This window comes from Salvelinus fontinalis, chromosome 4 (genome assembly GCF_029448725.1).
Source record: "Salvelinus fontinalis isolate EN_2023a chromosome 4, ASM2944872v1, whole genome shotgun sequence".
Taxonomy (NCBI): Eukaryota; Metazoa; Chordata; class Actinopteri; order Salmoniformes; family Salmonidae; genus Salvelinus; species Salvelinus fontinalis.
Window position 1 is genome coordinate 31,683,611 of NC_074668.1, and position 14,277 is coordinate 31,697,887.

The 14,277-nt window shown below is 38.9% G+C and overlaps 1 pseudogene; it reads right to left on the reverse strand.

Moving 5' to 3' along the window:
- Positions 1-1,007: 1,007 nt before the first annotated feature.
- Positions 1,008-5,007, reverse strand: LOC129853529 (uncharacterized; annotated as a pseudogene).
- Between the last annotated feature and the right edge of the window lie 9,270 nt (positions 5,008-14,277).

The following is a 14,277-nucleotide window of genomic DNA, read 5'->3' on the forward strand; positions in this document are numbered from 1 at the left end:
AAGGTTTAAAATGTGTCAAAGGTTTCAAATGTATCAATCTTCAAAATAGATCAAGGTCCTGAATAAGGTGCATGTGTATAACTGTTCCAGCTTAGAAAGTGACAGAATTACAGATGAGAAAGGCACTGGTATAGTGTATGTATCTTAGCTTTTGAAATAAAAGTAACCTTACAGACTCAGGTAACTCAAAAATTGCATTGCCTCGCTTTACGCTCAAAAAAAGGAAAACATTTATCTTGTTTTGTACTAAGGCCTACTTTCAACAGAGTTTTATGCAACATGTCTGCCTGGCCTATTCTTAGGAGGTTTGTCATTACCTTCACTCCCAGGTTAAACACAGAGTAGCATTACTTCCTCAACAATGTGTCAATTTCAGGGCATACTTGATCATTTTCAAACACTTTAGGTGTAAAAACACAAAAAAAAGTCAACCCTAGTTACAAACCAAACTTACTTGAGCAGGTCACAATTTACTAAAATACATTAAATGTATGCCCAAGAGGAACTAGCCTGTAGCTGTTCAAAGTCCCTTATCTTCCTGAGCAGAGTACGGAGATGTACATTAATTGTGTGTCACTTCTTCTCCACTACCTTCCCGCTTTTCTTGCTGACAACTTCTGCTGTGGCGGTCTTTGAGCCAGTGGATGGATTGATTCCAGCAAAACATCTGTGAAAATAAACAGCACATCCAGACAACATTTTTGAAAGATGATTAGGTCCCCTGATGTCTTCAATAGTGTCTGAAGTGTGCTGCATTACCTCTGTACATTGTCCCCAGTTCAAATAATGCACTCACATTATGTGTTTATGCTATGACAAAGGAGCCTTTCAAACTTGTCAACATATCTTGATTCAATGAACCTGCCAAACCAAGCTGTGATACAAAATGCTTAAGTTTAAAGCCCCCCCCCCCCCCCCCCCATGGAATTCTCCCAAAGAGGAAGCATCTTTTTGTTTACCTTTGGATGAACTCCAGGGTGAGTGAAGCCTCCTCTTGGTACTGCAGATTGAAGATGTAGAATGAGGCAAGAAAAGCTGCTAGCACTGCCACAAAGTTGGAGTGGACCGACATCATGACCACCTTCTCCATGCTTATCATCCATTGGGCAGCAGTCATTGTGTTACCTGAAATCAGATCACATTTATGTTTCACAATTACCTCTGTGAAACATTGCTATTGTAAGGCACTGTCTAAAAACAATTACTCACACAGAAAGTCTTATTGGATACACTACCTTCAACAATCAGTCTTGGTGAGTCCAGCAGGGGAATTGATCACACCTGAAATATATAAAACAACACATTCTATAACTTCAATTCACATATTTTGAACATTTGGCACATCATCATTTTAAACTTCTAAAACACATAGAACATTATTATCTCATGCATAAGATGCAGATGAATGTAAAACTCACATCGGCCTGTAGAAGGAATGCATCCGCCCTTTCTTTGAAATGGGCCATCAGCAGAAGGACAACACAAGGGCCAACTGCAGTCGCTCCACCCTTTTCAAACCTTGACAGGATGTACTGAACCTCTTCATTTGTTGGTTATTCTATTATAATCTTTCCTTTTTCTGCCCTCGTTGCATACATTCTTTCCAGGATTGAGACATCTGTCAGTAACTTGAAGTGGTTGTAGAGTTCCTTCTGTGTGAAAAGGTATGGCCACTTACTCCTCAGCCTGGCTAGTTTAGATGCTGGGCTAGTGTTGATGGCACAGCGCTGTGAGTAAAATGTTGCTTGCATGAGCTGCGAGAGTTGTCCTCTGTTACCTCCTGCCGGCCCTTCTCTGGAATAAAGCTGCTCCATTTCCTTACGTTTTGCCTCCAAAGTTTCTTCTGTTTCTTCTGTGGGAAAGTCAGGCTGCCATCTTACATACCCGTATTTGTCAGTTGACCCTCTAGCACTGACTAACGTCGATGAGCCTGAGAGTGTTTTTCTCATTCTTAGCCGTACCAGAGGATTATCAGGATTCTTATGCTCAACATGTGTTTTCATCTGATTTAAGAGGGATCCATAGCCACTCCCAATTGTAGTGCCATCTTTCATTGTGTCAGCGAAACTTTTCGGGTACTATTGTACGGCAATCTGCTCTGGTCGGATTAAGCTCAATAACTCTCATTGCATCTACTGTAATTCTCACCATCACTCTTCGTTCTCCCGGGGTTGGCTGTTTGCTTCTGGCGATGGCTGATCTCAGGTTCATGGACATCTTGCCCCAAGGGACAGTGAAGTTCTCCGGCCAGATGACCAGGTCTACGGTACCGGTCATACTGGTTGTTGACCGGGTTGTGCTGGATGTGGAGGATGACTGTGACCGGGGAAGGGCTTGATGACTCAAATGTTGATATATCCATGATGGTACCAGCTGTGTCACTCCTTGCTGGTCCTCGAAGTAAAATAGTTGCTCAACTCAGAAATCTAAAGTAATAAAATTCCAAACATTTCATCTGAACTGTACAATACTTGTAAATCTTTTAGCAAAATGTAATATCTTCAAATCTCAATGCATTTAGCAACTTCCGGCATTGTATTGGTCTGATGTGCTCCTATAGGTCTTCTTCTTAAAGAAATTGAAGGTCTGGCTTTCCCTCTACTCCCACACTTGCTAGATTATCCTGGAGGGATGAAAGTGTTTACTCAGGCAAATCTGGTAGGTACAGACAATACTGCCTCTCTTATCTCATCTCCTAGCGCTGTCATGGCTCTACAACAAAGGGAAAGAATGATGAAGGATCATCATTGATTTGACAAATAACTTGTACTCTACTAAGGGGTAATAATCAAGAAGGTCTTCATGCTTAATGCAGATCAATTTTGAGTCCTGGGCTACTCCTGTAAGGCAGTGAATACCTAAATCAACTAGCTGCACAGCCTACTGCAACTCTAAAACAGAATGGAGCAATGAACCAGCATCAACTTAATCTCACCCATTTGCAATCCATCCTCGTCTTTCCCAGCATACATTCCCTTTCTGTACTTTGTGCATTTGACAGTGATATCATTTGAAACAACAGTGTTGTCAGATTTTAAGTGAAATGCAGCGACTGAATCCTCAATCTTCTTGTTGTAATCACTGGCGTAAAAATGTGTTCCCTTTTCTACCTGAATGTGAGGCGGAAATAAACTGCCAAGACTTACATAGGCTTGGAACAGTTGGTGTCTCTCTGCTAGAGTCCCACGTAGATTCTTAAAGTTGTGCAATTTCCATTCACCAAGTGTTTTATTTATAGGGACATGCTGGGCAAAGCACTCTTTCCCAGATTCATTAGTGCCTAAATACAAGGGCACAGGTTCAACATAATTGAAAGTGTTTTTAAAGATAGTTCGTAAAGAACCATTACAGGCCTTGAGAAGATCCTCCTTTGGAGCTCTTCGATTTCATTTTTTATATCATTCTCCGGAATGCCAAGTACACTCAACCTCTCCTTGAGCTTTGAAAGAAGATGTGATTGACCAAGGTCATGAATATCTTGAAATTCTTCAATAATAGACTGAATGACAGAGACAGGTAACAATAGCTTTGCCTGAAGCTTTAAATAAAACAGTGTACGATTTTTTTAAAAGAGAGCTTCATCAACACTGTCAAAGGGGCCGCCTGCTTCTAGGTCCTCGGAAAAGTCATTATCTGTAGACACACCAGGGGTCTCAGTAAGATTTTCAGTTTGTGTTTCCAACACTGTCTCAAATGCATGTTTGACTGAGCTATTTTTGTGTGTTCTGGATATATGAGACGCAAATGTAGATTTAACAGCTGTTTTTGTGTGTTCTGGATATATGAGACGCAAATGTAGATTTAACAGCATATGTTTTTTCACATCCCATAAAAGGGCAACTGATTTCTCTGCCCACTTGCAAATTATCCTTCAAATGAGAAATAATTCAGTCAAATGTAAATATCTGAACTGACAAATGTCTATTGGGCAAATCAACATTTTGTCTGCTGGTTGAAATTGAGCACTTTTCACAGACCTTTAATATCCCTTGTGGTCTCTGTATAAGGGAGACTTAAAGGCAGTAAATTGCCTGAATGCATGGGAGCATTTGGGCATGCAGCAACTAAAAGAGCAATTGGGTGCATTTTTATGAAGTTTCATGTGCTGTACGAATGATACTACTGTATTAGATTCATGCATACACGATTTGCACTGAAACATTTTAACTGTCTAAGGTTGATTCTGGGTAATAAAAAAACTAAACAAATCAGCTGTCTCAGTTCAAGCTGCAGTAGCCTGTACTTATTTCTACAATCCAAATCCCCAAAATACAAGTTATATAAACAATTAAATTCAGAATAGCAAGGTAACATTCGTGGCTGAGAATAGTTCACCTAAAATCACCTCAAATGACAGCTATAATGCAGCTAGCTCACCAACGGACAGACAGATTGATTACACATTTGAACCATCAAGCCATAACTGACATAACGAAAATATATATAGAATTTATTCCATCTTGATTCAAACAACGTTCCAATATTTAGCTAAGAGAGGACACAGCTAGCTATTAACTCACATACAAAAATTTTTTGGGGGGGGAAACAGAACATGGAATAACCTATTAATTGCAACAGTTTTCGACTGAAGGCTCGCAAAGACACTTCACGTTTTCCAGCTGATACATGGGTTCCCGATGCTAAATGTTCTGTCAAAATTCACCAAATGTCATGTAGCCTACTGACCGCAATTGCAGATGTTCACTTCCACGACGAGACTGCCCTGGCATGTGGAAAGCATGATGTACCCAAATGGCCAATTCTTTACAGTAGGCTATGTGATTCTGTTGGCTATTTTTCATTGGGAGCAGTAACTTTGTGAGAAATTGTCTTCTCGTTGTATGGCTGTTGAATGTAAAATATGATTTAACCCACCTGATGGCTGCTTCAGTGTAGAGGTCTTGTACAAGAATTCACCTGAAAAGACCGCGCAATCCCATAATCCAATGGGCAGGACTAACCGTTATTATCTGTAAATCATCATGCCTGTATTTTGTTTGCGTGACATTTACTGTAACATTCACTGTTAAAAACTGTAATCGTTCAGCGACCCAAGATGCATTGCAGTCTCCAATATTATATCGTTAATGGATAAAACAGGGAATTACTGTGCGTTTTTACTGTAAAAACTACAGCAATTTGTTATAGTGTATATATATATATATATATATATATATTGGATGTATTTAACCCCTTATTTTAGGCACTAAACTATCTCAATATATACTTCCATTCATTTTGTAAAACTGATACCCAGGTACCTTCAGACTAGTCTTGTGAGGCTTGTGGACGTCCTTGTGAGCGTCCTTGTGGGCGTACATGTTCATGAGAGACTCACCTTTCCATAGAGGGGTCATATTATTCACAGACAAAAGTTGGTAGATCGGCTGTACTGACTTCAGACAAGTCCCATGACGCAACGCAGAACACCATCATGTTCGTGAGAGTCTGAACTTTCTATAAAGGCCTCATAATAGTAGGCCAAACTGTTCATAAGCCACAGACCAGACGTCTTCTAGAGAAGACCAATTTTTGGGATGTTTCATTGTCTGACAAACACCTCTGTAGATCTGCCACCTTTCACCCCAGATGCGGAAGGGTGATATCTGCGGATGTGGTGGAATGAGACGCAGCCAATACAAAAAAAACTGAAATCGCTTAGCTTATCTATAGTTTTTGATTGGAATTGTTTTATTACGTCATGAGACTTCAGGGAACGCTTGCAAAGCAGACCAAGCAGACCAGGCTTGGGTTTGGGGTTAGAGAAGTCAATGAGTGAAGTGAAAAATTATTCCTTAGTTGTTAATTTTCTCGAAATCTAAAGGCACAATTTAGATTCGAACCAATGTCTTCAGTAGTTAAACATGTTATTACTCCAACCTCCTGAAAGTGACAAACTGACACATTTTCATTTTTGTCAAAAACGACTTTACGTTAAAGGCGTGCCTTCATTTGAACGCATGCACATGCGCAGTTCTGCGCGTGACTACCGTTAGACCCAATGATGTGATTCTGCGCATGAGTTTAGCTAGCAAAGGTCGCGGTGACATCGCCTACAAGTGTGATCGGGGATTTCTATTTGGAGAAGCAGTTTCTGCCTACCTTCATACTGTACTGTCTTTAGTTAAATTCAAATGAAAGCCAACACCTGCCTCTATTTAGAAACCGATGTGCGGTGGGGATTTGTTGAAATTATCCAGTCAAAAAAGTGTTGCGTTTCGTTGTCAGTATTGGCCATCTACCCAAGTAATTTTCTCACAGTCTAGAGACAGAATTTGATATATGGCTAAGACAGCTTGTCGTCTATCGACAAACACGTAGTATACCGAAGTTATTCGATGTTTGTCTGGTAGAAGAAGAGCGCAAACGGTACATGTCCTAGTTCCATTGATTTCAATACAATATCAATGTGAGGGATTCATTTACGCAAGTTATTGATTACAGTAGAACAAGCTGATCAATTCCAGTCTTGAGTGACTACTTGGTAAATATTGGTGCGTGTGCAGTTTAGAAGATACTAATTTAGCAAAATACAATAACCTGAATACAAGCGTGACACGTGTGTGTAACTTGTATGTATTGGTCTTCAAAATAGCACGACTTATTTCAGCATATTGATTATGAATTTGGACATCTAAAACCAGTGTTTTAAAACTCGGCCATAAATCAAAAAGCAATGACAACAGGAAGCAGCAACAAGTATCATTTTCAACGTATGTGTAGTTTCTACATTAAAAAGACCAACATTGCCCTCTAGTGGCCGCATTGGTGGAACGTTATTGTTAATAATTCCATAATGAATACGTATTCTTAAAAAACAAAACAATCCAGTGTTTCTATGTTAAATGGTTTTGTTATATTTCAGTCTCCTGTGATGTATATAAAGTGTAATATTGGGATGCAAACTCAAAATTAAATACATTTCAACTCTATATCTGACCTAGTACAGGTGCCTTCTTTTGTTTAAGCTCATAACTACGTGTGTGAGGTGTATACTTTTGTTGCAAAGTAGATTTTTTTTTTACCAAGAAAGACTACCAAGAAGCACTCTGTGTGACCCTGATTTAGCCCACTGTAGTAAAAGGTTAAAGAATACATTGTATTTTGTACATACTTTTTCAACAGGATTCTACTTTAACAGGCAAGAATGACCGAATGAGCCCAAAAACGTGCTATGATTTATTGATTTAGATGATATTAGAGAAATCGTGAAAATATGGTTGTTTTGCAACTGACGTTTCACTTTCGATTTGTTGAAGCGGAAGTAATATTCCCACTTTAACAATGTTGTTAGATAAATAAGTAGCAACAAACAAATCAACAATATAGCTACCTAGCCAGCCATTTGCTTTCAGTATTTATATAAGCCCATTTTGTGTGAGGTCATTTCTGTGTACAATATTATTTCTGCGCCCGCTGTCAGTGCATGATAAAGCATGACCATTATAACTGTTTGTTTTATAGAAAGTATGCATAGCCTGCCTATTGTGCTGGATTTCACAGTGATTCGTGCTAATGCTGTGAAAGAAACTGAGGGAAGACTGTCAGATGTGGACAGGGTATATTATGTTGTGTTGACTAGGCTTGTCTAAAATGTAAATTAATTGACACAATTTGTGGTAGTCTACAATTTTCTCTGGAATAAACTGTCAGGAAATGTACTTCTTGCAGGGAGGTGTATGCGCATGTGGCAGATGCGAAATAAATGTAATGTATCATCATTAGTTTACTGACCAGAAGAGGACGCCCTTTCCTCAAAAGTCCTGACCATCAACCGTTTTAATGGCAATAGCTCTCTATTTGAGAGAGATTCTCTCCATTTACAGGAAAATGTAAACAGAAAGACGTAAACAGAAAAATGTACACAGAAAGATATAAATATATACAGTACCATTTAAAAGTTTGGACACACCTACTCTTTCAACCTTTTTTTCTTTATTTTTACTATTTTCTACATTGTATAATAATAGTGAAGAAATCAAAACTATGAAATAGCACATATGGAATCATGTAGTAACCAAAAAAGTGTTAAACAAATCAAAATATATTTTAGATTCTTCAAAGTTGCCACCCTTTCCCTTGATGACAGCTTTGCACACTCTTGGCATTCTCTCAACCAGCTTCACCTCGAATGCTTTTCCAACAGTCTTGAAGGAGTTCCCACAAATGCTGAGCACTTGTTGGTTGCTTTTCCTTCACTCTGCGGTCCAATTCATCCCAAAACATCTCAAGTGGGTTGAGGTTGGGTGTTGTAGAGACCAGGTCATCTAATGCAGCATTCCATCACTGTCCTTGGTCAAATAGCCCTTACACAGTATGCAGGTGTGTTGGGTCATTGTCCTATTGAAAAACAAATGGTAGTCCCACTAAGCGCAAACCAGATGGGATGGCTTATCGCTGCAGAATGCTGTGGTAGCCATGCTGGTTAAGTGTGCTTTGAATTCTAAATAAATTGCCCACAGTGTCACCAACAATGCACACCCACACCATCACACCTACTCTTTCATGCTTCACGTGGGAACCACTCATGCGGGGAGATCATCCGTTCACCTACTCTGCGTCTCACAAAGACATGGCAGTTGGAACCAAAACTCTCAAATTTGGACTCATCAGACCAAAGGATAGATTCCCACCAGTCTGACTGTTCTTTGGACTGTAATCAACCTGGCAACTTTATATGTCAAATTATATTCACCTCCATGTTTTATTGTGGTATAATACCAAGGTTCCTAGCTATCTCCATTGGATTCAAGCCAGAAGTTACCTTTTCTATTTCACATCTTCATGGGTCCAGGCTATATCCCTTGAGATCTCATCAAGTTCCCACAGAGTTAAAGGTTCTGTCAATGTCAATACTGCATGTATTAATCATACTGTATGTTGGATCACAAATAGAAATAAATACTTTTAATTTCAGAAACATCTTCCCAAACTGTTTGGACATTATCAGTTGTTATGTCATAAATCATTTTTCTGAGGCTGCTTGTCCTGTTCTATCAGGGCCTCTGTATTATTGCTTTGGTTTTACATTCTCATTCGTCTTCTGGGGAAGCTCCATTTGCATACATAATTTCTGACATGTGAGGCAGACATATTCCACTAAAACTGATATGGCATTAAGCATTAACCATCATCACTTACTTCTAACCCTCAAACAAAGTCCTCATCTGGGATGTTTCTTTCTTCAGTACACATCCCTATATTTACTTTATACTTAGTTTAAGCACGTATCAATGTAATCACAGCTCTTATACATTGGATTACTATTCTCTTCATGCTGTTTCCATGGTCTTGATTTTGACATTGCTTTACCAGACATTATTTATACTCCGTCCTACCCTTGTGTAAAGTACTTGGTGCTATTAGAGAGAGTAAGTAGTACACTGGTAAAATTAAACAATTGTTCAATCAGGAACAAAATCACCAATGACAGAAGGGTACATGATTTTGTCAACATGAGGCAATTGTAATCTGTTCATCTGTGTGTCAATTTCCAGGTTATCTTGCAGGGAAAATATAACAAATGCTGTTTCACAAAGAGACATCATAATGTATTTTTCATACTGATGTATTTAATGTATTTTTATATAATGTATTTTTTATAGTGAAATGTTGGCTGATTATGTTCAACCTCTGAATTCGCACTATGGTTTACAAAGATGAGTGGCAATCTAAAGGTTTGCTTTATCAGAAAGCACAGACACTAATACAGTGCATTCAGAAAGTATTCACACTCTTTGACTATTTTCACATTTTGTTGTGTTACAGCCTGAATTTAAAATGAATTACATTTAGAAGTTTTAATCACTGGCCTATACACAATATTCCATAATGTCAAAGTAGAATTATGTTTTTAGACATTTTTATAAATTAATAAAAAACTTAAATGTCTTGAGTCAATAAGTATGCAAGCCCTTTGTTATGGCAAGCCTAAATAAGTCACATAAATTGCATGGACTCACTCTGTGTGCAATAATAATGTTTAACATAATTTTTGAATGACTACCTCATCCCTGTACTCCACACATACAATTATCTGAAGGTCCCTCAGCCAAGCAGTGAATTTCCAGCACAGATTAAACCACAAAGACAAGGAAGGTTTTCCAATGCCTCGCAAAGAAGGGTACCTATTGGTAGATGGGTAAAGATAAAAAGCAGACATTGAATATTCCTTTGAGCATGGTGAAGTTATTAATTACACTTTGGATGGTGTATTAATACACCCAGTCACAACAAAAATACAGGCATCCTTCCTGATTCAGTTGCCTGAGAGGAAGGAAACCGCTCAGGGATTTCACCATGACGCCAATGGTGACTTTAAAACAGCTAAAGAGTTTAATGGCTGTGATAGGAGAAAACTGAGGTTGGATCAACAACATTGTAGTTACTCCACAATACTAACTTAAATAGCAGAGTGAAAAGAAGGAACAAAGACAATGAACAGAATGGAGCTAAGCACAGGCAAAATCCTAGAGGAAAACCTGGTTCAGTCTGCTTTCCACCAGACACTGGGAGATTAATTCACCTTTCAGCAGGACAGTAACCTCAAACACAAGGCCAAATTTACACTGGAGTTGCTTACCTAGAAGACAGTGAATTTACCTGAGTGGCTGAGTTACAGTTTTGACTTAAATCTACTTGAAAATCTATGGCAAGACCTGAAAATGGTTGTCTAACAATGATCAATTTGACAGAGCTTGAAGAATTTGAAAAGAATAATGGACAAATGTTGCACAATCCAGGTGTGATAAGCTCTTAGAGACTTACCCAGAAAGACTCACAGCTGTAATTGCTGCAAAAGCTGCTTCTACAAAGTATTGACTTAGGGGTGTGAATACTTATGTATCCGAGATATTTATGTATTTCATTTTCAATAAATGTGCAAAAATGTCTAAACATGTTTTCACTTTGTCAATATGGGTTATTGTGTGTATATGGGTGAGAAAAAAAGTATTTAATGCATTTTAAATTCAGGCTGTAACACAACAAATTTTGGAATAAGTCAAGGGTTATCAATATCTTCTGAAGGCACTGTATGTAAACAGTTATGATTATGATTAATAATGACACCTGATTACATTTAAAAAATCAAAGAAGGCTAGATGTTAGTTTTATTTGTATACTTTTAGCACAGTGCCTTACAACACCATGCACATTGGTGGGCTTCAATTGTTGGTGGTCATTTCATCCTTTTCCTTCTCACCTCTTGTCCTCTCACTGTAAAAGCTTGACACAGTGTTCTGCGTCACTGTCTATAGTTGCAGGAAGAGAGGCCAGAAGTAACAGAGGGCAAAGTATCCTGTCAACCCAAATTCCATCTCACAGACCCAAAGGCAATGTGGTAGATGTTGTTCCTATATTCTAGATGGCTTAAGCTGGCCCACAAAAACCCATGTCACATTAATAAATTATGTTACGCTGATTGCATTGAAACTGAAAGGTGAAGCTGATGCAGCTCCACTAGATATATCTGCCTTCCTCACAAGTGGTGATTGAATAATTCCTTTTGATATTGGTCCTGGCATGTTTGAATCAAACACTTGAGCAAAATAAAGTATTCAGGCTACTAGACTGAGGAGGGCACTGTAATGTTATCACGTCTTTTTTCTTCTCCCTCGTCTTGTTGTTTTATTTGACTTGTGAGAATGTGGATAGGTTGTTTGTTGTTGTTGGACCACATCATGCCTAGTAAAGTCATTCATGAGAGTAGTCCAAACACTAGTTTCCTGGACACAGATTAAGCCTAAACCAGGACTAAAAAGGATTTTCAATGGAGATTCTCTATTGAGCTTGCTTTTTACAGGACTAGGATTCATCTGTGTCTGAGAAACCGCACCGAATAATTCATCTATTCATAATACGCAACTACTGTCGGCATGCAAAGAAAATTATCTATTAATTTGACACGATGATTGTCTGTCAAAATAGTAATGAATCGCTAAAATAAGGTCCTCAGGCCTTTACGAGTTCTGGAGAGAATAGTAGAGGAGTCTTCAGCATCAGCTGCCAGGTAGAACTACAATAGAAAGTAATGAGGCTATCGCTAAGGCTTGTTGAAAGGCGGGTGAACCAACCGTGCTCCCCTCTACAACATGGTGCTACTATACTTCAGTACATGACTGAGGTCTGCGGAACTTGCAACCCTGTGGACAATACAACTGATTAGCACAGGACAGGTGGGTACCAGCACTGCCATTCACACTCAAGTTACAGAAGATGGTTTCCATTTCAACTGGTCAGCCTTTTATACAGGAGAGCTAAGTGGTTCCCTGGGGCTAAGGACCCGGTATTACTGATTTTGGCAAATAGGCCTAGTCTAGTGATCATTTGTTTGGAATATTTTTTATTAGATCTGTTTCACAGAGTGGAATAATTGGAATGAATAAACAGATCCCAATATGCTTTACAATTAACCAACTTTGTTCTCTGTGGTGGTGTACATCAGAGGAATGGTTGGGTAGAGACTGAAGTATGATTCTGGCAGCTGCCATTTTTCTGTGCCTGCTCAGTGATTACGAATGTACGATCAATTCTCCTCCACAGCGAGATCCTATAATACAATAGCTCAAAGGGCCAGTGTTTGATGAAGCCTACTGTCAGTCTCAGCTGGCTTTCTTCAAGTGATATATAATTCTCTCTCTCCAAGTGATAAACAGTGGGTTTTTCCTCCACTTTTATTGGGTCGTATCAGTAATGATTTGAACAGATGCACTTGCTACATTTGTCATTGTCATAAATCATTCTGTGTAAAAGCAACTTATGTTTATCACAGGGTATTATTCTGGAAATAGCTAAGATATCTGTTTGAAAAATAACTTTGTCATATTACACTTTTTTGTTACATGTTTATAGTATTGGAATTACTTATCTCTTTTTACTAAATTCAGAATAATACTAAGATCAGTCAGTTCAAGTAAATATTGTAAACATTACTATTCCAAATGTTTGACCTGAGAGTTTGTGACAAAAGCCAGCATACAGTATTATGGCAGCTCACAGGCTCCAAATTATATAAATAACACAACACTTCGGTTAGCTTAGAGGTCAGTAGCAGATGCCAATGTAACCATTAACAATTATTCCCTGCTTTCAAGGCCAGGACATTTCAGAGCCATTGAATGCAAGAACGCACAAACATTTCCTCCAACAACATGGCACATGGTGAATATATTCACGATTGAGGAAGTTTGAGGGATAGGGTAGTAGTCAGTCCCCTCTTGTAATATTTTGAAAATCAGTTAGATTGTCAAGTGAAGAAGAAGACAAGGTTTTGATACATTGTGTCATTAATGTGTCAGGGTATCTGATAACAGTGTAGCTATTGTTTTTCTTACAATGTTGTCCTTCTTTTTCCCTGTGCCGGGCTTCCATGGCCCCCTACCATTAACCTGCTCTGATTATAAATTGTTAGTTTATGTCTTCCCTTAGAGACAGGTGATGTAGTATGGGCTAGCTGATGAGTTCTCCTTTAGTGCATTTCTGCATGTAGGGCCCATGTGTGGTGGCAGAACAATTATATTCCCCAGTGGAAGTGTTAAATGAATTACTGAGGGCTGCCTGCATGCAGCCAGCAACACTGCCCTGCTCTACAGTAACAGTCTGAAAGGGATTTGGACTCTGGCTCTGCATCTGTCTGCAGAGTAAAAGGTACAAAACGGGGTGGAGTCAGGGAAACTGTAAAGACAATGTTTGCCGGTCCTGGTGGCCATTCTAAAGGCCTTCCATTCTAAATGTACCTCCTAAACCCTGTCTGTCATGCTTTTTAGATTTGATTGTTTTATACAGCAATAATACCCCCAAACCCTATTTGGACTAATCTCTTCTTTTTCTGTTGCATGTTTCTGCTCATTGAGCATGTACAAAGCCATTCATTATTTTTGCACCAGTAATCTCATTGCCGATGTAACCATTAACAATTATTCCCTGCTTTCAAGCCCGTGCTCTGGTACAGACTAACAATGAGGCTTATGATGAAATTAGACAGATGACTTCTTTCAAATCATCAGGTGCTAAATTGAATAAGCTCTTAATTTGGCTATTACTGTGCCCAGGAACCTCAGCAACCAGCTGGTCATATCTGCCATGTGTCAGTGGATATGGCCTGAAAATTAAACTAGGCTGCTGAGGATCACTATTAACTTGTCAGTTTCTGCTCCATCATACTGGATGCTGCCATTTGCATCCCGCCAATCCTTTTTCCCCAGTAAGTGTTCTATTTTCAGATGTGAAATTCACCGCCTCAATTTGGTGTTGGTGGTGTTACTTTTTGTTGTAAAC